The following is a 23,085-nucleotide window of genomic DNA, read 5'->3' on the forward strand; positions in this document are numbered from 1 at the left end:
AGACAGCCCACAGAATGGAAGCAAGTCTTTGCAAACACTACATCAGCCAAGGGCCTAATCTCAAAAATATACACACCTCATACAACACAGCTGCAAAACAACCCCATCGAAAAACGGTTTTCTTCCTTTAACAGTCATCTTGTGAGGTTCCGACTACCTGGTCTTGGTGGCAACAACTCCTATAAATCCCGGCTCCTCCTCTTCCTTTGCAGAACAGCCTCGGAGTTCATCTGAGATGCTGTGTGCCAGGCTTGAAGGGTTCTGAACGTTTGCCCAAGGACACTCATTTTCAGCTTTCGGGTTGTGCTCCCCGCCACCCCAGTAGCATCATCTGCCCTATGACCTTTGTCATTTCTCAGCGGGCTCAGGACTTGGGGAAGGAAGAGCACTCTTGGCAAAGGTTTTATACAATACAGGCCCCAACGGGCCCCAAAACTCAGTTAGGAACTTCTATCCTCACCCATCAAACCTGTTCCCTTAAGGAAAACATCCCATCTCTTATGTAATAGCTCCAGCGACATTGCTAGGGGTCTGTCTGGGAAGGCTGGCCCCAAAGGTACAAGGAGCCAAGTTCAACAGAAGGAGCGACTCTCGGGCAGGATACGGGGGAGGGAGGGGCCCCTTCAGTGCCACTGTGAAAACCCTAGGGTGCACCGTTCATGGTTGGTAACCACAAAGAGGAGGAAGAGGAAATGTGAAGTCTGTAGATAGTCTTACCTTGTGATTTCGTATCTACAATTAAAAAAAAAAAAAAAAAAAAAAAAACCAACAAAAACCCACCCCCGTTAAAGAATTTCTTGAATTTATCTTTCCTCTGAAGAATTGGAAAGCATGCTCCAGGTATTTACACACTTGCCACACAGCTTCCTTCTGAGACTGGATGAGACTATAGGTTATCACCAGGAAGTACTCAGGGCAATGGTTATTATCTTGAGGGCTCAGTTGTGAACATTACAAGGGGAAGAAAGAAAAAAAAAAAAAAAAAGATGAAGACTAAGATAAACGGTTCTTGACCTCGAAGGCCTTACCCTCCACCTAGAGAAACCACTCAGGCCTCCCCAGCCTTGTGTATCACAAAAGGAAATACGAGCCAAAGGTCACAGAGATGCTAAGGATTTTTTTAACTGCTTCAGGAGGTCGGAGGGGAAAAAGCATGTGTTGAAAACCAAGAGTGATTACAAGGGTTTCCTGGAGGACTTTAGAGATGAGCAAAGAGCATGAGAAACGTTAAAACCCCAGCCACGCACACTGCAGAGACTGCAATTGGAAACCGCACCTCTGGGAGTTCCCACTGTGGCTCAATGGGTTAAGAACCTGAATAGCAGCCACGAGGATGAGGGTTCAATCCCTGGCCTTGCTCAGTGGGTTAAGGATCTGGCATTGCTGTGGCTGTGGCTGGCAGCTGCCACTGTGATTCAATCAATTCCTAGCCTAGGAATTTCTATATGCCACAGATGCACCCTAAAAAGAAAAAAGCTAAAAGAAACAAACAAACTGCACTTCTGATGGAAGGTCCGAGAAGATGTGCCGTGTGCACAGGATTTCTGGGTGGAGCCCTACTGGACCTGGCATCGCACTCTGCCCCACAAGGGGTATCCCCAGTCCCCGTGGGGCACATTACATGGGTCCTCCATTCCCCTAGATTTCACACTGCTCTGCGTCACTGCCCACTTTCCGGCCAGGAGCAGCTGACCTCAATGCACAGGCAGTGCAGCGTAGAGCACGGTGCCACTCTGCGGGGGCTGCCTGGCCACGAGGGAGATGACAAGGACAGACGCTCCACTGACCTGGGCTTGCGAGGGCAGCGAGGGACTGAATTTTGCTACAGACACTGCCTTCCCCCTCATCAAGTCCTCAGCTCGGTGGAGACAGGAGGCAAGTGTTAAGAGCAGAGATAGTACGAATTACGCAGCGCACACTCCACGGGGAGGGGAAAGGCGGGCCAGGAAAGGAAAATAAAAGAGGCCATTGGGGATGTGCTCCTCCTGCCCAGGACACCCTGGCTGCCACAGTCATTGTGGTTTTTTTTTTTTTTTTTTTTTCTGGCTGCACAGACATGTTGCTATGGAACCAACACATGCCATCGCTACTTGGCCTCTAGCAAATAAAAATCTCAGCTCTGGCAAGATCATTTCCCTAGATTTCCCTTAAAGGGAGACCATCGATGCGAGGGCTGTTCGAGCTTGGAAACGGCAGCAGCATTGCTCCCCGGATGCAGCCGTCCCGCCACACACCATGAGGTGAAGCCCAGGAAATTCAGGTTTTACCAGGCGGACATGCGTGCCGCCTGTGAACCTGGGTGGTACAAACCCATGGTGCAGCGATCAGCCTCTGAGTTGTGTTTTAAGAAGCTCCTGGCTTCGCTCTGTGTTTCGTTGTTCCGCCACCAGTAAAAGCAAACTGCTTGTAGTTTTGGGGGTGAGGACCTGATGCCTCCCAGCTGTTGCCTTCCAGCTCCTTATAACCCAGCAGGCAGCCGAGGTTGCTGCAGGTGGTTGGCAGGCGTTCAGGGGGTCCTGAGTTCATCACTGCCGTTTCTCGCCTCCCACCCCTCTAGTTCATTCCTTATTTAGAGAATATAACACAACAGGCATGGAATTTGGCACTCTCCTCCTTTTCCTAAGGCCCTTAACTGCCGCCTGTTTTAGTCTTAGCTCTCAATTCCACAGAGATCTTAGATGCCCCAGGGAGCAATGTCCCACATTGTACTGCGGTGCCATCTGGGGATGAACCTCTGGGGCTATTCTTGGGTTAAGATGAGGAAATGGAAACCCTCAAGTTCACACACCTAGTGATGTACAATTCATGCATACTGAGTGTCTCGGGACAGAGGATATCAGTTTTAGCATCATCAACAGGCAGACAGTCCTTCAGTGAATCAGCAATCCATGGTTTTGCTTTTTGTTTTTTTTTTTGTTTTTTTTTGTTTTTTGGTCTTTTTAGGGCCACACCTGCAGCATATGGAAGTCCCCGTGCTAGGAGTCGAATCAGAGCTGCAGCTGCCTACCTAAACCACAGCTCATGGCAATGCTGGATCCTTAACCCACGGAGTGAGGCCAGGTATTGAACCTGCATCCTCATGGATACTTGTCAAGTTCATTACTGCTGAGCCACAATGGGAACCCCCAGCAATCCCTGTTTTAAACTGCATACAGTATGTTGGTAGAAAGCAGACTATTTCTGTGCCCTTAACAGGGACTCCATTAAGGGCAGAAGAGAAGCCCCCCTTAGGATAAAGTGAATACAGCTGGTGATGATCACAGGCTCTCAATACGACCCTTAGACCCATCTCCAGATGAGAGAAGATGTTTTTGGAAATAAGGGCACTCAGGACACCAACCTAAATGCACGTGACCCAGAACCAGGTTTGGCCCTGGCATCTCCAAAGATCCACAGACAGGTGCACCTTCTGAGATCCCATCTGAGTACACTTTCTATCATTCCTCACAACTCTGCGCTCACAGAAGAAATCCTTTTTTTTTTTTTTTTTTTAAATAGTGAAGAAAGGTTTCACTGCGGGCCAAATTTGCACAGCCCGGCAAGAAACCTGCTAAGCGTCATTCTGCAGGTGCAGACAGCCCCAAGTGGGGGTGTGCTGCTCCGCAGCTGGCCAGCATGCCCCTGCAGGTGCATGTCGGCTTCTCGTTGCAGAACAGGTGGACTGCCGGGTCTCAGCACGTGACAGGGCATTGCAAATGCGGTGTGGTTTGGGAAAGAAGGAAGGGGAAAAAAAAATACGCCCTCTCAGTTGAGGTCCATAATGGAAATGCTCTAGGTTCTTCCACTCCATCAACCTCTCTCGGGAGCAGCCAAGTATAATGACTACAAGAGAAGCGGCAAAGAGCATCATGCCTGCCACCTGCCTCGAAGGGATGTTAGCATTGGCTTATTGGTAATACATCATGTTGAACCACCTAGAACTCTGCATCCTCCGAGAACAGCTCTTTGAGGTGGGGGCAGGACCCCTGCAGCTGAGAGTCAAATGCCTCTCTTATACTCTAGGCTCAGACAGCGGAGGTGGGGGGGGTGGGGAGAGCCCTTGGGGCCTTGGCTGCCCCCTCTGTAACGTAAGGGCTTTGCTCCATGTGCTGTAAGGTCCCATCTAGCGCTCACATCCTATTATTCTCTTTCGTGGCATTAAAACAGTGTATCACAGGAACAAAACGCATGGGTTCTCCTTGCCCACGGCCGTGTTTCTGTGCAACAGCCACTAAACAAAGAGAAACTTCCCCTCTCATTCTGTCTGCCAGCTGAACAAGGCGACAGCAATGGTGGTACCAACTCAGAAGACACAAAACCTACAGACCGCCAAAAGAAATGGCAGGAAAACACAAGGGGGAACCTTTCTCTCCAAAGAGAAGGGGAGACTTGATGAGTAGAAAGAACATCTTGGTTCCAGGTGAAAGACAACGTCCAGAGAATGCGCGCTCATCAAGTCATGTGAGTAAAACACATACATAAAAGGGTCAAAGACTCACTCACCCTGTGGAAACAGCAGATGGGTTTCTCTTCACCCAGACAACGGACTAATTTCTTTGGAAAACTGCAAGAGAAGAAAATAGAAACCAAAACATTAAACCCATTCTATAAATGGGTTCGTAGAACGGGTATGCAGAACGGAGAGCTAAGGAACCCCAGAGCCTGGCCCTTCGGTACTTACTAGGTGCACAGTTAATGTCCGAAAGGACGGCACAACCGCCCGCTTGGCAGAATACGTGAATTTTAAAGACACAGCTCAGAACAATTAACATGTAGAGAATAATCTCGTTCATGGTTCCTTTATCTCAAGATGTAGAAGCCTTTGGCAAAGCAGCCTTGTTGCGCGATGCACCCCACAGATCTGCAAGCCTTGTAGCTGCCCAGCCCCGGAGACAGCAGGTTTTCTGGACGTGGGGACCTTACACAAAGGCCCTGGAGCAACACCTCTGCGTGTGCAGCAGCCAACAGTGGGCAGGACAAGGCAGCAACCTTTGTTCCTCTGCAAGGAGACGACCCTTTATAGAGGGAGTTGATGGGCAAGGAAGCTACCACTTAGAGGGGGGATGGATGGGGAAGGAGGCTACCATTTCTAGGGGGAATGGATGGCAGGTGGGCTCATCAGTTACAAGGGGCTACTTACGCCCTGTAATTAAGAGGATTGAATAGTCCTGGGAGTGAAGCGGAGCCTGGTTGAGTGGGGGGAGGGGCGGGAATGTGCGGAGAGCAAGAGAACAGCCATCTGGAATAGCCTAACCCTCAAGCGTACCTTGTGGCATCTGGGAAATCGGTTTTTCGATGGATCTTTAAAAATGTCCACACCCTTGAAATAGGGCTAACTGAAGCCATCTTCACAAGTAAGCAGGGCACCCCATTACTGCACACTGCCGTCTCCCGAAATGGTGCAACCACAACTCCATCCATCCCCCGCCCCAATATCAACAACCCCGGAGGATCGGTCATTAAGCTCCTCTGGGAACGTGGACTTGGCAGAGAGGCGCCGGGGGCCACATATCAGGCGGACTGAGTAATCCCGGGAGGAAGCCACGGTGCCTGAGATAAAGTGTGGGAAAGAACCCAGTTGATGTGCACGTTGCAAGAGGAAGCCCGAACGACAAAGGGAGATAAGGGAGTGACAGCCGCGGGCCCAATACATCTGCATCACGTAAGGAACTAAGCTCGGGATCCAAGTTTTCAAAACCTCTCCAGAGACTGTTTTAAAGATACCTTTGCAGGTTCAGGAGGGAAGGGGGCCATTCTAGTCTAGCTCTGGAAACTGGCAAATTTCACAACCTCCCAGAGCATTTGGGATTAAGTCTCCAGCTGTAAGAAGGCTGCTGCTTTCCCTCCCTTTCCCCTAAAAGAACAGAGCGCTGCAGCCACGAGGGCTATCCTGAGAGTCTCCTCCTCAGCAGTGGCCACTGGCCACAGGTTGCGCGACCCAACCTCACAGTCCCACAGAGAACTACCTGACTGCCAGGCTGAGCCAGGAGAGGGGAGGGCTACTGAGACCCTGTGATCCTGCCTCCTGAAAAGTCCCCCCTCTAATTAAAAATACTACAGGGCAACAACAGCAGCAGGGAGAGATGGTCCCTGTGGATTAACGCCCCCCGCCCAGGTCCCCGGGCACCTTCTTTTTAAAGCAACACTTTATAATCCGCTCGCAGACATTCATCTTTGTGCCCTCATGGCAGACAAGAGGGCCATGGTGAGATTCACTGAGACCCTAACACGGATTGCAGAGTCAGACCTGAGAGTCTGAGTCTCAGCTCGGTCACCCACCAGCTGGGCGATTCCAGGGACATAAACTCTCCGAACCTTTTCCTAATTTGCATGCCGTCTTGTTTCAAGTTCTCCGTGTGGCACTGGGCATGTAGAACAGACTTAATAACAAGGAAACGTTTTAATGCCGTTTACAACACATCTACAGATCTGGGACAAGAGGCACAGCAGAGCTTTTTTTTTTTTTTTTAATTTCATGATTTATCAAAAATGTGAGCACTTGTGTTCTCTTTTTCTTCCACCCCCCAAAATGAGCTGAGAAAAATGAGCACAAAGTATAACTGTTTACTGTGAACAATTAGGTAATGCAGATAAGGGAGAAAAAAAAAAAAAAAACACAAATCATTAAAAGTCCCACTAATGGTCACGATGAAGATTTTGGCTTCCAGATTTTGGTCCCAGGCTCTCTCCTCTGATCAGTTATACAGAGTACATTTTATATATACAAAATTACATACATACATACAATTTATTCATAACACACAAGATCATTCATATTCTGCAGTCTATTTTACTTGTAATGTTATAAACCTTTTAACATCAATAAATCCATCTCCATCCTAATTTTTTAAGGACTTCGAGGGTACTGCCCTGAAAGACTGAACCACTAAATATCTATCTGTTGAATTTACAGAATCTATCAAAATGCCCCACATTTACAAGAAATGACCAAGTCTGTGGTGGTGTGTGGTTCTTTTGCTTCTACATTTTCATCAGAATGGATAAAGGCAGCTTGTGTAAGTATCAAAAATCTTAACAAAAAAATGTTTTGGTTTGAGTGGGTGTAGCTGAGAAAAATACAAACGAGTACATATAACGCAGGAAATCATATCACAAATCACAATAGTGAGTTTCCAATACACTGAAAGGGGACAACATTTTAAAGACTAGGGCTAATGGTGACTAGAGATGCATATTTCCAGTATGAAATCCTAAGTTTGAGGTTATAGAAGTGTCCCTGTTTTGGGGTCCAATCATGGTGGTTACTTAATGACAGAGAAAAAGTAAATGGAAAATTGCAGACTCTTGAGTGAACCTAAAAATTATAATCACATTACATGAACTTGAAGACTTAAATCAGAATTTACTGTATTTAGATGATATCAAGAGCTGGAGGTCTGTGTCGTCTTAGCATGTCTGATTTCCTTCTCCGAGAGAAAGGTTGATTTGGGAAAACGTTCTGTGATACAGCTGAGCTGAGCTGCATGCCATATCCTTGTCCTTGATAGAAATACTGCGCCACGTCTATAACTGTGACTGACCAGCAACATTCCAGGAAAAGACCGCTTTGGGAGGGAAACTGGGGGTGCTAGACATATCTCCCACAATCAACAAAGAGTGTAGAGTGAATTCTTCTTCCGGTGACGAACATAACTCTTGAAAGTATTGCCAACACTGCTCTAACAAACACGCAAGAGGTGGGGGATGGCCAGGGGGCAGCAGAGAAAGACAGATAGGACATACTGTGGCAGCAGAGAAATGCCAAATCAGATACCAGCTGGAAAACCCTGCAGCGATCAAAAAGCAGAGAAACAGTTTGATTTATGAAACCAGACGCCACAAGGAATGCACAGGTGATAACCCTTTCGCATGCTACCTTCCAATAAAAGTTCCCTAAAAGTTCCCGCCTTGTCCAGCTTATGCAAATTTCAGGGGAAGTGACGATGTGTGTTGGGGGGGGGCGGTCACGCTCTTCGAAGAGATTTCTACTCTTCTATTTTGACCACCTGAAATAGAATCAACATTGGGAGATAGGAACTCAACCCTTAAATGTTAGCACTGGATGAAGTCAGAGAAAGTATCACTTCCTCAACTCTCACCTGGGGCTTTGCTGTAAGGTGGAATAGAGACTGGGTTATTTTCACGGATCTCTTTTGATGTACAGTTCCGGGGCTGGCGGGATGTTCCTTGATCTAACCATGAACGTCTCAAAGGGACAGATTTTGCTCTCCTTCACTCTCTTGTGCTCCCTGCTCTCTCCATGAGAAGCAGATGGCCAGGCTGTGTTGCGTGCTATAAAACATCTCCTTATGCAGACCAAACTAAAGGATACACTATCTTAAATACACTTTCAAAAGCACCTTTGCATCCTTTGATGGTGGGCATGGAATGGCCCAGAGCACATTCTCCCTAGCAGACCTGGCCATAGAAAATGAGGGTTTAGACTCTAATATCCTCCTTCAATTGTGCATCTCGGGTAAACATGACCTAGCCAGAAAAACTGGGCTGGTGCTCTCTATTCCACCCTTACAATATCTTTTTGGACTACTGGCTTTGGAAAATTCTGTCTTGCCATTGCATAATGTCATCCTGAGCACACAATGGATTCCTAAATATCAGCCACAACATCTACTGGATGGCTAATCATGCTGGCAAGTTTTTATCTACCATCTCTAATCTTCATAAAAATCTCTGTAGAACACGTTCCATTAGCCCCATTGTGCAGATAAGGAAAACAAGGTTCAAGGCAAGTGACCGATCCAAGGTCACATAACCAACAGGTGACAAAGCAAGAATGCAGAGCTAGCTTTGTCTGGGTTTGAAGACCAAAGGAAAAAAAGATAAGCATCGTTGTAATATACATGTGAAGTTTATATGACAGCCCCAGCATTCTCTCAAACACAAAAGATAAGCAATTGCTTTCCCTAGAGAACTGGATATTTCTTTTTTCAGGTCATTGTTTTTCAGGTTATAACATATACGAGGGCAGCAAGTGAGGACGACAGAACAGAAGTCACGGACAACACTGAATGGCGAGTCTGCTTTTGCCACACCCAACAGGTGCTAGGGGCAGGCCGAGCAGCAGGACCAAAAGCGCTGACGGTTGCACCAACACAAAACGGAGCCTCGGCAAGTCGCTCTGACAATTACTTCACATCATTCTGATTATGAGCCACCAGCATGCAATCGGCGGCACAGAGGATCGTAAATGATCAGTATTTGACTTCAGCTATCAAAGCATGGCAGAGGGCGCATACTTTCATCTGACCCCAATGCAACGTTAATGACCCAAACACGAAGAACGTGCAGGAACAACCATAGCACAAGGGCAGGGCCCTTGCTGGGGGCTGTGGGTTATCACAGATGCACTTCATTTCGTTCAACTTTTCCATCTACTACCTCAGAGTAGAGAAATATGTGTTTCTCATCTGATGCATTTATCCACAGTCTAATTCAATTGAAAGACTTAAGTAAGCATACAAATTCCCCAGACTTAGTATTGCATGTTGTACAGACCTCTACAAGAAGCATTTTTTCATATTCTATTGTAAATTTTTCTCCCCGCCCCCCACTGAGTTGTGGCCCAGCTCTGAGAACAAGGAATTTATATCATTTATTTCTATCTTCCCAACATCTAGCCTGGTGCCTGGCCTATACGGTAGACAATCAAAGTAGGCAGAAATGAATAAATTCTCATCAGACCACAAATAAGGAGGTATGCTTATTGAGTGCATGAATAACCCCCAAGTCGTTCTAAGGGCAATATCTGAATTCCAAGACTTGTCTACAAATTGAGAAGAGAATTGTAAATAAATGCCATGAAATTCATAGAGATCTGTTCTTTAGGAGTAAAAAGATACAAATGAAAAAATAAGGAAATAGTATCCTCATAGCAACTGAAGAAAATCATTTGTAAAGGGATTCTCATCAGATTCTTTTCAACATGAAAGCCTACAACTTAAGGAGAAGACAGTATTTTGGTAATGGTTTCCAAGGAGAGTAATCACTACAGGATAAAGGGCCAGATCTGGAAGAGAAATACTGATTATTAGATTATGGTGGGGAGGGGGGAAGAGGACAGCTTTCCTTTTCTAAAGGAAAAGGGCTACAAAGTTTTTAATATATCAGCGCTATTCCAATCAACTCCTGTAGCTTTACTAATAGATTTCAGTTGGGGCAGTAAGACTATGAAATGTGACAAGGATTCTATTTTGCCTTAAGATAAATACTATATCCACAGCAAAGTGTGACACATCACTAGATTTATCCATTATTGGGATCCTTTTTGGATTGTACAAAATGGTTACCCTGCCACTTTACATAAGAAAACATCTTCTGGGAGATGTCACTCCGGGCTTTAGGATCTCCTTGAGGGGGGGTCCTGTGTTTGTGGGTGAGTATGAGCATGGGTGCATGTTTAGACTTTCCAAAGCATAATACATATAATGTTTTAAATTTAACATTCTTGAACTGGCCAAACACACCACGTAAACTCCTCAAAGTCAGTGCCCATACACCTTAACAATTCTTCTAGCAATTAGCATACATTCATTGCATGAATGGCCAAAAGGTTGACCAGAAGGCAGAACAAAATTGGCAACCCCATAGATCTCAAAATTCCAAAACTGGCCATCCCTGCCTTAGCAATGCTGAACCTCTGACTTGGGGTGGAGAGGGAAGGCTAAAAGAAGCAGGATGCTATTTTTAAGGTGGAAGGCAGCAAGTTTTTCGGTGCTCTACGCTTCAGGGCCACGTCCCTGCAGTGTAACTCTTCTCACTGCAGCTAAAGATCAGAGCTGCTTCACCAAAGTTCAGTATCAACAGGGATTATTGCAGGGGAAAGGCAAGCGTTAGCTACTGTGACTTTAAAAAGTACTGCCAGCTCAGTTACACTTGGCAGCAGCCCTGGGGATGCTGGATGAAAAAGTTATTGCCCCAATCAAATAACAAAGGCTTAATTAAAGAACACAGTTCTGGACACAAAGTTGGAGTTCACTAAATACTTAGAAGCCGTAATAGCTTATATCTATGTGAGCTTTATAGTTTTCAAGCTGCTCAAGTAGAGCGTGAACAGTCAGCAGTCAACATCACTATATGATATCTATGGTTTAAAAAAAATGGTACCTCTTAAAAGCCTACAATAGTCAAGGGCTGGCAAGCTTTTTTAGTAAAGGACCAGATAGCAAATTTTTTAGGCTTTGTGGGTCTGGACAATCTGTCACCACCACTCAGCTCTCCCACTGTACCACAAAAGCAGCCACAGACAATCCTATACAAATGGGCATGGATGTGTTCCAATAAAACTTTATTTATAAAAACAGGTGGGGGTGAAATACAGTGCACGGGCCAGAGTTTATCAACCCCTGCTCTAAAATATCACTATATTGGGAACTTAGAAGAGAAAATATCTGTTCCCTCCTTTTCCCCAAAAGAGATTATATTTTTACCTAGTGAAACATCAGATGACAGAATCACATGGTATCCCAAAGCCATCAATGGCTTATTTCTGCAGCATCCACCATTGAAGTTCCTTCACAAGGAACAGGAAGGGCAAATCTTTCAAGGTCAGGTGGAATTTTCCAGAATGGCAAGTGTCTGTGCATTTTTCTCTGCATGACACAGGCGCAAAGGGACTGGGCTGCGCTAGCAAACTCTGCATAAATGCTCAATAGCCTCTAGAAGTGGTCAACTATCTGAGCAAGCAGGGAGACACCTCTGCAATGGCAAAAAGCCAACCGCCTGATTAAAAATGGGCAAAGCACCCGAAATGACATTTCTCCAAAGAAGATATACAAATGGCCAATAAATACATGAAAAAATGCTTTGCATCACTAATGGCTAGGGAAAGGCAAATCGAAACCATAATGAGACATCACTTCATACCCCTTAGGATGGTTATTATAAACAAACAAACCCCCAAAATAACAACCTGGCCAGGACGTGGAGCAACTGCGACCCTTGTGCATTACTGGTGGGAATGTAAAATGGTACAGGTGCAGCTACCATGGAAAACAGCATGATGGTTCCTTAAAAAATTAAACATAGAATTACTGTATGATCCCGCAACCTCAGAAGAAATGAAAGCAAGGACTCGAACACACATTTGTGCATCCATGTTCACAGCAGCCCTATTCACAAAAACCAAAAGGCAGACGCATTCAGGTGTGGAAGAACAAAATGTGGTCTATACACATAATGAAGTATTATGCAGCCTTAAAAGGGAAGAACGTTCTGAGGATTCTTGTTGTGACGCATTGGGTTACGAACCCAACTAGTATCCACCAGGATGTGGATTTCTCACCCTTTTTTTTTTTTTTTTTTTTGCCTTTTAGGGCCAAACCCGCAGCATATGGAAGTTCCCAGGCTAGGAGTTGAATAGCGCTGCAGCTGCCGGCCTACACCACAACCACAGCAACACCAGATCCAAGCTGTGTCTGTGACTGTGTCACCGCACCACTGGATCCCCAACCCACTGAGTGAGGCCAGGGATTGAACCTGCGTCCTCATGGATACCAGTTGGATTCCTATCCACTGTGCCACAACAGGAACTCCCGTGAGGATGTGGATTTGATGCCAGGACTTGCTCAGTGGGTTAAGAATCTGGCATTGCTGTGGCTGTAGCATAGGCTGGCAGCTGCAGCTCTGATTCAACCCCTAGCCTGGGAACTTCCATATGCCGCAGGTGTGGCCCTTAAAAAAAAAAAAAAAAAAAAGGTGAAATACACTGGTCACAAAGGACAAATACTATATGACTCCATTTACATGAGTCCTGGAGTCATCAGAGACAGAAAGTAGGATGATTGCCAGGCTGGGAAGGAGGGGCAATGGGGAGTCAGTGCTGAGAGGGAACACAGTTTCCGTCTGGGAAGATGGAGTACATTTGGCAGATGAATGGTGATGGTGATGGCTATACAACAACGTGAAGCTACCTAACATCAGTGAACAGTCCCCTTAAAGATAATAAATTCGGGAGTTCCCACTGTGGCTCGGTGAGTTAAGGACCTAACATTCTCTCTCTGTGAAGATGCAGGTTCGATCCCTGGCCCTGCTCAGTGGGTTAAGGATCCAGTGTTAACCTATGGTGTAAGTTGCAGATATGGCTCGGATCTGGTGGTGCTGTGGCTGTGGCCCCAGCTGCAGCTCTGATTTCAACCTCTAGCCTGGGAACTTCCACGTGCCTCGGGTGCAGCTGTAAAAAAGAAAAAAAAAGGCTTGTGATCATTAGGCCCCCGAAGGGAGCTTTTCAGGTGATCTGTTTGGACCAAGTTATCCCAAGGAGGTCTAAGGCAGACAGAGGGCTGGTTTACAGGGGGCAGCTGAGGAATGACAATCGGGCTTGAGAGTTCCAGGAAGTCAGTTAAAATTTGACAGCCTCCACATTTAGGAATCATTTGGCTAAACGAGAATTTGAGGGCTCCTATGATTCAGAGTGAACTGGGCACTTAGGATCTGTGATACAGCCAGAATACCTGCGATATTCTTTTCTAAATGTTACATCTTCAGAGATTCAACTTGACTGTGGATCAGGAATACAGACAATGCCACGTAAGAATAAAAGTAGGAAGGTTTACCTACCAGATGGAGGGACTTGGGAAAGAGCAGAGAAAGGTGAAAGAAATCCCTGTAATCAAAGCAAAGAGACTCTACCTTTCAGGATGATGGTGAAAACTAACAATCTCCAGTTGCAGGTATGAAAAATCTTTCCCTCCCTAACCCTCCTCTCCTTGGTCACACATGTCTGACCACTTTTATTTATTTTTTATTTTTTTAAAATTTTTGACCACTTTTAGTTGACTCTTTTGAAACGTAATTTTGCACAACACGCAATGCCACAGACCACGCACCAGAGGTGACCTCATGAAAACTGTTCCTATTTGCCTAGCACTATTCCCGGGATTACTCAGATAGCCTGACCTCCTTGCAAAAGTCAAGCTAATGGGGGCCGCGTCACCTGCAGGGTGGCGCTGAGTCACGGTTTCTCCGCTGAAGGAAAATGATACCGCTCCTGCCCATATTCCTGATAAGAAATAAGAAGGTTCTTTCAAGCCAGCCCAGCCATGAGGCAAGAGGAAAGTCCTACGGCTGCGTTGTTGATACATGACACTGATAACACCTCTCAGGGGATGACAGATCTGCTCCCACTGGAAACCAGGAGGAAGGCTGGGTCAGTTTCTAACTCAGTTATCCAGAAGGGCCATTATAGGGTCCCAAATATCCCAACCGAACAGCATTTTCTGACTCAGAGTTTTGGCTAACATGCAGTAAAAGGCAATTTTCATTCACGGGCACACATCTCTATTGAAACTATTTTTGGGGACAGTTCTTTTCAGAGAATTCAAAGCCCTGAAGGGAGATGTGTATATATATATATAAAATCCCTGCTGGAGGTAAAAAGTCAATTCAGGGTTAGGGTATATACCAGATTTTTAGCTAGCAAAAGCCACTGCTAAGCAGGAAAATGTTCAATAACCAGCTTGGAGGGAAAGAGGAGCCAAGATTTCTGCAAACACTCCTATCGCGATGGATTGCAAGCTAGCAACGTGATGCCAACTTGTTCTCAAAATTCCTAAAAGTTTACCAACTGGCTCATAACAGCTGATGCAGGCTGGCTCCAACACACCCCCCTGGCTAAAGCCTATTTCCCTCAGCCCCCCAAGATTAACAAAGCCCATTTCACAGCTGAAAGCAAGCCCCAATGCTAAAGTCCTTCCTTAATTTCAGGCCTTTTCTTATCTGCTAAAAGATAGCTGTTCACCCTTCTGCATCTTTTCCTCCAGGCTCCTCATCTGGAATGAACCTGACTCAAGCTCAATCTTGTATAGGATGCCCTTGTCAAATGCTCTTAGATGGTGCTAGCTTTTCTATGTTCGCATTTTCTATGGCACTTACGCTTTTTTGTTGTTTTAATGATTTTTATTTTTTCCATTACAGTTGGTTTACCGTCTTCTATCAGTTTCTACTGTACAGCAAAGTGCCCAGTCACACATACATACATATATATATATGCATTCATTTTATCACATTATCCTCCATCATGTTCCATCACAAGTGACCAGATATAGTTCCCTGTGCTGTACAGCAGGATCTCATTGTTTATTCACTCCAAGTGCAATAGTTTGCATCTATTAACCCCAGATTCCCAGGCCATCCCATTCCCTCCCCCTCTCCCTTGACAACCACAAGTCTGTTCTCTAAGTCCATGAGTTTCTTTCCTGTGGAAAGGTTCATTTGTGCGGTATATTAGGTTCCAGATATAAGTGATATCATATGGTATTTGTCTTTGTCTTTCTGACTTACTTCACTTAGTATGAGGGTCTCTAGTTCCATCCATGTTGCTGCAAATGGCATTATTTTGTTCTTTTTTATGGCTGAGTAGTATTCCATTGTATATATGTACCACATCTTCTTAATCCATTCATCTGTTTATGGACATTTAGACTGTTTCCTGTCTTGGCTATTGGGAATGGCACTGCAATGAACATACAGGTCTATGGCAATTAGATATTACTGCACTCTCTTGGATTCTAGAGGGTTGGCTTCCATGAGGGCAGAGATGATTCTCACAGTGCTTAGCCCAGTGGAGAGTCTTATCTGGATGGAGCTGAAGGAAATCCACTGATGTGACTGGCGGGGCTGATGCTAGCCAGTGGTTTACACTGCGCTGGGCTCCCTGGCTAAGACCTGGTAAGTGACTAAGGAGGACTGGTTGGTGCAAGGGTGCTCACTACTATTTGTGCCAAACTTCCACAGGAGGGAGGGAGGAAACCAAGATTTTTTTCTTTTTCTTTTTGGCTACTCCCAAGGCATATGGAAGTTCCCAGGCCAAGGATCAAGCCTGAGCCACAGCAGGGACCCAAGCCACAGCAGTGACAATGTCAGATCCTTAACCTGCCACACCACAAGAGAACCCCAACCAATACCTGTTGAGCAGAAAATTTCCGCAAGCCCCACTGCCCAGATCTTGGTTTCTTTTTTTTTCTTTTTGTCTTTTTAGGACCACACCTGTGGCATATGGAAGTTCCCAGGCTAGGGGTACAATCACAGCTGTAGCTGCCGGCCTACGACACAGCCACAGCAACGTGGGATCCAAGCCACATCTGCAACCTACACCGCAGCTCATGGCAAGGATGGATCCTTCACCCGCTAAGCAAGGCCAGGGATCGAACCTGAGTCCTCATGGATACCAGGTGAGCTCGTTACTGCTGAGCCACAGTGGGAATCCAGACCTTGGTTTCTAATGTCATTTCCCAATAAACAGAACCAGGGATCCTACAAAGGGCAAATTCTAGGACTGGGGCAGGGAATATTCATGATGAGTCTGGAAGGAATGCTAGGGGGAAAAAAAAAAAAAAGCAAAATCCCAAACCTCAAAACACAATGATGGGAGCCTATCAAAGGAAATACAGCAGACAATATTCCTAATAACTCCCAAAAGATCTACCAGTGGTCAAATGGAACAATATAGGAGTTCCCGTGGCTCAGTGGGTTCAGAGCCCGACTAGGATCAATGAGGATGTGGGTTCGATCCCTGGCCTCACTCAAGGACTTAAGGATCTGGCACTGCCACAAGCTGTAGCATAGGTTGCAGACATGGCTCAGATCTGATCTTGCTGTGGCTGTGGTGTAGGCCGGCAGCTGCAGCTCTGATTTGACCCCTAGCCCGGGAACTTCCATATGCTGCAGATATGGCCCTTAAAAAAAAAAAAAAAAAAAAAAAAAAAAACATGGAGTTCCCGTCGTGGCGCAGTGGTTAACGAATCGACTAGGAACCATGAGGTTGAGGGTTCGATCCCTGCCCTTGCTCAGTGGGTTAACGATCCGGCGTTGCCGTGAGCTGTGATGTAGGTTGCAGACGCGGCTCGGATCCCGAGATGCTGTGGCTCTGGCGTAGGCCGGTGGCTACAGCTCCGATTGGACCCCTAGCCTGGGAACCTCCATATGCCGCAGGAGCGGCCCAAGAAATAGCAAAAAGACAAAAAATAAATAAATAAATAAATAAAAAAAAAACAACTGGAAGAATTTAAGGAATAAAATAAATAACAGAGTATTGGCTTACAACCAATAAATACCCCTGAGTTCATACCGATACAAAGAAATGACTGAGTAAATAAATAGGAAAGAATAGACAAATTGCCTGTATTCACCTGTGCAGAAGAATTCGGATTAATTCATGTAGACACACTGCCCTCAAGACGCCAAACGTAGCTCCCCATCCTGTAGGTGGTAAGTGAGATTCTTTCCAAAGAGTCCGTCTAAGACGGCAGGTGAGCGGGCTGGGGGCGTGTGTGTGAAAAGAGCACCTCTATAGTGAGAAACAGGACAAACGCCATCTCAGCCAGGAGATCAAGGTCAACATCAACAGGAAGTCACAATAAGGCGCATCCACAGCATGTGCCCCGCTTCGCTGATGTGAAGAAAATGGCAGCTTAATACCCGTTCATGACAGAGGCGTACTGATCAGTCATTTCGTTAAATGCCATTCAACTGACCTGTTTCTAATCCTAACAAAAAGGTGGGGGAAACCCCAATGGATGATTCGCGCTCCTCAGAATTGTCAAGGTCATCTTAAGTCTGAGAAATCGTCCCATTTCAAGGGACCCTCAGGAGAAAGGACAATGATAGGTACCACGGTGTTTCGGATGGGATCCTGACACAGAAAAAGGAATCAGGTGAAAACTAAAGAAATCTGAATTAACTATGGACTTCAGTTAATAATGATTGGAAAAATTTCTTCCCGGTGCTCTGTGACACATAGTATTTTGCTGAATCCCCACCATGCGGTTCGATAGTTTCATTCCCATTTTGCAGATAAGGGCAAGGAGGAAAAAGAAAGGATGTAACTATTTTGCTGAAGATAACAGAATGGAATTCAAATGGAAACCCAGGCCAGATTGTTCTAAGAGCTATAGACGTTTGAACTCATTAATCCTCAAACAGAGTAGGAAACTGAAGCACAGAGAGGCAGCGTGAGTTTTTCAGGGTTGCGCGCAGTCAGTCAGTAATGGGCAGTGTCAGAATTTGAATTAACAGGGGACCGAAGACAAATGGCCCCTCCATTAAGAATCTGTCCTGTGGCCCCAATTTCACAACGCACCAGTGAAATCAGTAACAGTGACAATAAGCAACATTCTAGAAAGATGTTCTATAATATCGATAAACATGATGTCACTGTTCCAATTCCTTTACAAATATTAACTCCTTTAACTCTCCCAATGAGATGGGTTCTAGCATTATCCCCATTGTACAGATGGGGACACTGAGGCGCAAAGGAGGAGTTAGATATGGTAGGTATATGGGTGTTAACTGCACAACTCTTTCAATGTCTCCATATGTTTGAAACGGATCGTAATCAATGATTGGGGAAAAGTCTCTCATGAAGATTTTTGCTTGATCATCATAAACAGATTTCTCAGGAGTTGTTTATTTGACCCAAATATAAATGTATCTATTTTGGAGCATCTCGTTAAAAAAAGTTACTTTCATGATTTCTCCTTTTAATCTCTTTTAGAGAACATCCCCGCCCCCCTTCATCAGCAGTGAAAGACGGCAGTTTTGCCAACAGCGCTGCAATTAGGCTATTAAGTAACAGCCACGAGGCCAGTGTTTATTAATTAGTGAAGAGCCTTTTGGGTATGAGCTCTAGACTCTGTAGAGTTTGTTATTCCACACGGACCCTCCAAATCAGGCTTGTGGCTTGGATGGATTTCAACACTTATCACAGGTCAAAAACACATCATTATTGCACTGGTCAATAAACATCTTAAGTGGTGCATCCATAATACATCTATTTCTTTGATGATTTCCATGACCTTGGTTATTTACTCACTCCGGCCTTCCATTCTCACTTGACCTTAGCTACCCTAGGACTTGGTTGGGTTTGTTTCGTGATGAAGTTTTTCTTGAGAGATAGGCGTTAATTAAATGACTTAGGAAAAATGTGCCTCTTCTGACTCCACTACCAGATTGCTATTATCTTTTAGAAAAGTTAAAATCTATTCCAGATCATTTTAAGTGTGCACCATCCCCAGTTTAGATGCTAACAAATTCTTTTGCGCTGGCAAATGTTAAAGCTGTCTAGAACGTTTCGTTTCCCTGCTCTCCTACTCTGCAAATCAATGGCCTCGCCAACTGCTTCGGGAAAAAAGTGTTTCTATTCTGCAATGTGATGCCACCAAGAGCAAAAGCCAGCTCTCAGCTCACCCTCAGAGGAAGGCTCTAGTGCCTGAGTATCTGTATATTAGCGATTACTTTCTAATCAGAATATAATCAGGGTACAGGCAAAAACAGACGTCTGACTGGGCGGGGAAAAAAAAAATCTTACTTCCCAGGAGTGATGCTGAAGAGTCACCCAATTTGATCATGATGAGCTTAAAGGCAACTTGCCAGATGAAGATACTTGAAGAAACCCTTCGAAAGAATTACGTTCCTTCCACCTGCCCCCCAAATTTATCCACTGGGGACAGGAATTCCCTTCTTCTCTGAGCCCTCAAGACAGTGAGAGGTTTTAAATGGTCAGGACACCAACTCTGGAGACAAGGCCTGGGTTCGAATGACCTTGGACAAATTCCTGAACCTCACTGTTCTGTGATACTGAATTTGCATAATAATGGTTGCAAGGATTAAAGGATTAATATATTAAACAGCACTCAGAATAGTATTGGTACACAGTAAGTACTATATAAGCATTTGCTATTATGGATAAACATCAAAACAGCTGAGTGCTACCCAATGATGCCAAAATAACTATTATAACCTACCATTTCCCCACTACTTCCCCCACCCCCTCGGCCCTTCACCTGCTCACCTGCTGAATGTCTATTCATTTAAGAGCTGCAACCTATTCCAATGTCATAAGGCCTGGTGTGCAACCACAGGGATGCTAGTGGATAGAAACTCTTATTTGCAAGGCTGACGCATGTGTCCAGATTGAATGTATAGCTAAGTATATAGTTCACTTCTCCTTTTTTGAACAGGGTTTTTCGCATGCAGATTTTATCATCATGCCTACTTCCTCTCTTTTCTTGTATTAAAAAAAATCTTTTCATCTTCTGCTCTGTCCCACCCCACTTCATTTTTTTAAAAGGCAAGAAAAAGCACACCAGCCAACGAGCTCAGAGGCCTAAGTGTTTTGCTCTGAACTTCACATTGACAGTATTATACACTGTCGCGGCAGTTCAACAGAGAAGTGAAATCTAATGAGAAGCGATAAGAGAGAAGCACAGATAAAGGAACTCGAGAAAACCAGCCCCTACAGTCCCACGGAAAGCCTGGGTGGCCTCAGAGCTTATTAAATACAGACTGCCTCTCACCAAGGGGCATGCAATTCGCTTGCAGTCATTTCTTTAAAACCATTCGTCACCCTCACAGTGATGTACCTTTAAGCAAGGACATTCGGTAACCAGGGATCCACCTATGTGGCTTAGTCATCCGATAGGCCTCAAGGTCACGGACGCGAGTAACACGATGCGAATGACCTCATTCACCCACTATAGAAGCGTTCCATCACCGATCAATACAGGAGGCCTCTGTGCATCATCAACAAAGCCTTCTCGAGGGAGCACCCTGCATACATCAGAAACAAATTACACCCTTAAAGGCAGATGACACGTGGAACACAGAAAGATCCTTCCTGCAAGGCAAAGCCTTTGTTCGGCGTGAGAGGAGCGCCAATCCAACCTCAAAAAAAAAAAAAAAAAAAAAAAAAAAAAAGGCGGGGGGGGGGGGGGGAAGAAAAGGAAATCTTTGACAGGATGTTTTTCTTGCTTTTCCTCTCAAAAGCAAGATGCATCTTCCAGAGACTCCTAAGACAGGAAGGAGGACAGAAATGGACGTACGATCACAAGGGCCCGAGAAGCTGAGGATCAAGAGAGAGCACACCTGGTACACTCATTAATAACACGCCCTCCAGCACCAGTGTCACGACCCACGGCGAAATAATCAATAACAGTAATGGGAGTAAATGTGGGAGACTTGGAGTTCCCGTTGTGGTGCAGTGGTTAATGAATCCGACTAGAAACCATGAGGCTTGCGGGTTCGATCCCTGGCCTCGCTCAGTGGGTTAAGGATCCGGCGTTGCTGGGAACTGTGGTGTAGGTCGTAGACACAGCTGGGATCCCGCGTTGCTGTGGCTGTGGCGTAGGCCGGGGGCTACAGCTCTGATTAGATCCCTAGCCTGGGAACCTCCATATGCCATGGGAAGTGCCCCTAGAAAAGGCAAAAAGACAAAAGAAAAAAAAAATATGGGAGACTGCTCACCATGTCCTAGTCATCGTTTTAGCGATGACTTCATTTTTTTAAAAGGCAAGAAAAAGCATACCAGCCAACGAGCTCAGAGGCCTAAGTGTTTTGCTCTGAACTTCACATTGACAGTATTATACACAGTATTATTACAAATTACATATTTGTAATATGGTTTACAAATATTAGCTCTAAATTTGGCTCTCTGACGGCCCAATGCCATAGGGTCGCCAATCATCATCCCCATGGTACATACAGATGGGTACAGGGAGGCACAAGGAGGCTAAGAAAGGGCCTGGACTCACACGGGCAAGAGGTCAGAGTTGGGATTCAAACCCAAGCAGTTAGGCTCTGGAGTCACTCTATTGAAACTGTCCAGCTGACACCATCACCACCAGCACCAAGAAGTTATCTGTGTGGGGTTTTGTTGTTGTTTTTTTGTTTTTTTCCTTTTTTTGGCCACACCTGCAGATTCCTGGGCTAGGGATGGAATCGGAGCCCCAGCAGTTGGCCTACACCACCGTCCCTGGCAAGGCGGGATCTGAGCCTCATCTGTGACCTACAACATTGTTGGTGACCACGCTTAACCCACTGAGCAAGGCCAGGCATCAAACCTGCATCCTCATGGACACTCTGTCAGGTTCTTGACCCACTGAGCCACAGTGGGAACTCCACCTTTGTAGGGTTTTTGCATGGGCTTTATTCCTCTTCTTGGAATAACTGTCTCACACATTTACTTGTGAATTTCTTCCGCCGAGGAGGTCTTCGATGCATGTTTGTGGAATGGAGGGTCAAATTAACCCTTCATTCGGTGAGGCTGACTGAGAACAGGACGATTAACCTCGTTTTCAGATAAGGAAAGTTAGCTTCAGGGAAATCAGGGGACTTGTCCAAGGCCATCTGGCTTGGAGAACACAAGATCTGCACAACCTCGACAGAGAACAGAGATGAAAGAGCGAGGCCAAGCCCCGTGCATGGGCCTGCGGTGTCTCTGCAGACGCCACTGGAGAATCTCTGAGTCCACAGGGGGGACTCTGCCCCGAGCCCACTAACAAGACAGGGCGACCCACCATTTCCGCAAGTCCCACGATCCCCTGGCCCATGGCGGGAGGCCCAGGAGAGCCGTCCCATCTCCTTCCTAGGTTTCCGATTCTGTCCCCTGCACCGGGCCAGGCTCACCCGTTTCTTCACTGCCTTTCTCATGCATCTCTTTCTGTTTCCTTCTTTGGAGCTATGGTGTATCTGTTCCTTTTTCAGCCCTGGGGGCTTCCCCTCCTGGTAACTGGAAAGGGGGCAACCTCTCGTGACCTACTTTGTCATCAGCAACTAGAGGAGAGGGCAGAGGGTGCTCAGGGGGTGTGCAAGCTGTTCCCGAGGACAGGATACCTTCGGCCAGACCTGGAATTCTTCCGAGGCCAACTTCATGCCCTGGTGGTGAGAAAGTTGGTCAGGGAGAGGGAGGGACTTTGCAAGGACAGTGCTGCAGGCGGACCGGCATCCTGGCGCATCCTGTCGCGCTGAATCTCAGCAGGCAGAAGGTTTGAGCTGGAGGGGACCTCAGAAAGCCCTCGGGTCCAGCCTCCCATTTAACAAACAGGCAAACTGCCTCCCATTCTTGTAAGGGTAACTGTGCAAAAACTACACGCTGGCATGGCTCACAGTGGAGACTTCTGGCTCCTGCCCTGAGCACCCAAACCTCTAAGGAGAGAAAGGAGGAGGAGACTCTCGGATGGAACCAAAAGGACTTTCTCGCTGCATCAAACAATGATATGCAGCAAAATGCTTAGGTACTGACTGATCGATTTCATAGCTGCATCCATGTAAACGACCTTAAGAGATCTGGGAAAAATTTCAATATGCACCGCCCAG

The 23,085-nt window shown here is 45.9% G+C and overlaps 1 protein-coding gene across 2 annotated transcripts in view; it reads right to left on the reverse strand.

The window, feature by feature from the left end:
* Window positions 1-23,085, reverse strand: part of ATXN1 (ataxin 1) — a 417,087-nt gene that overhangs the window by 194,179 nt on the left and 199,823 nt on the right. Inside the window, exons 1-2 of one of the 2 annotated variants that reach the window (XM_021099776.2) lie at window positions 4,661-5,000; window positions 4,483-4,543 (exon numbers count right to left, since the gene is read on the reverse strand). The gene's annotated coding sequence lies outside the window, so the exon portion shown is untranslated. Of the gene's footprint in view, window positions 1-4,482; window positions 4,544-4,660; window positions 5,001-23,085 lie in introns of those variants that run through there. The other variant, XM_021099771.2, reaches the window with a different exon arrangement.

This window comes from Sus scrofa, chromosome 7 (genome assembly GCF_054392235.1).
Source record: "Sus scrofa isolate SSC_HxYL_T2T_F1_AM1 chromosome 7, Sscrofa_HxYL_maternal_Yorkshire_Landrace_v2.0, whole genome shotgun sequence".
Lineage (NCBI taxonomy): Eukaryota > Metazoa > Chordata > Mammalia > Artiodactyla > Suidae > Sus > Sus scrofa.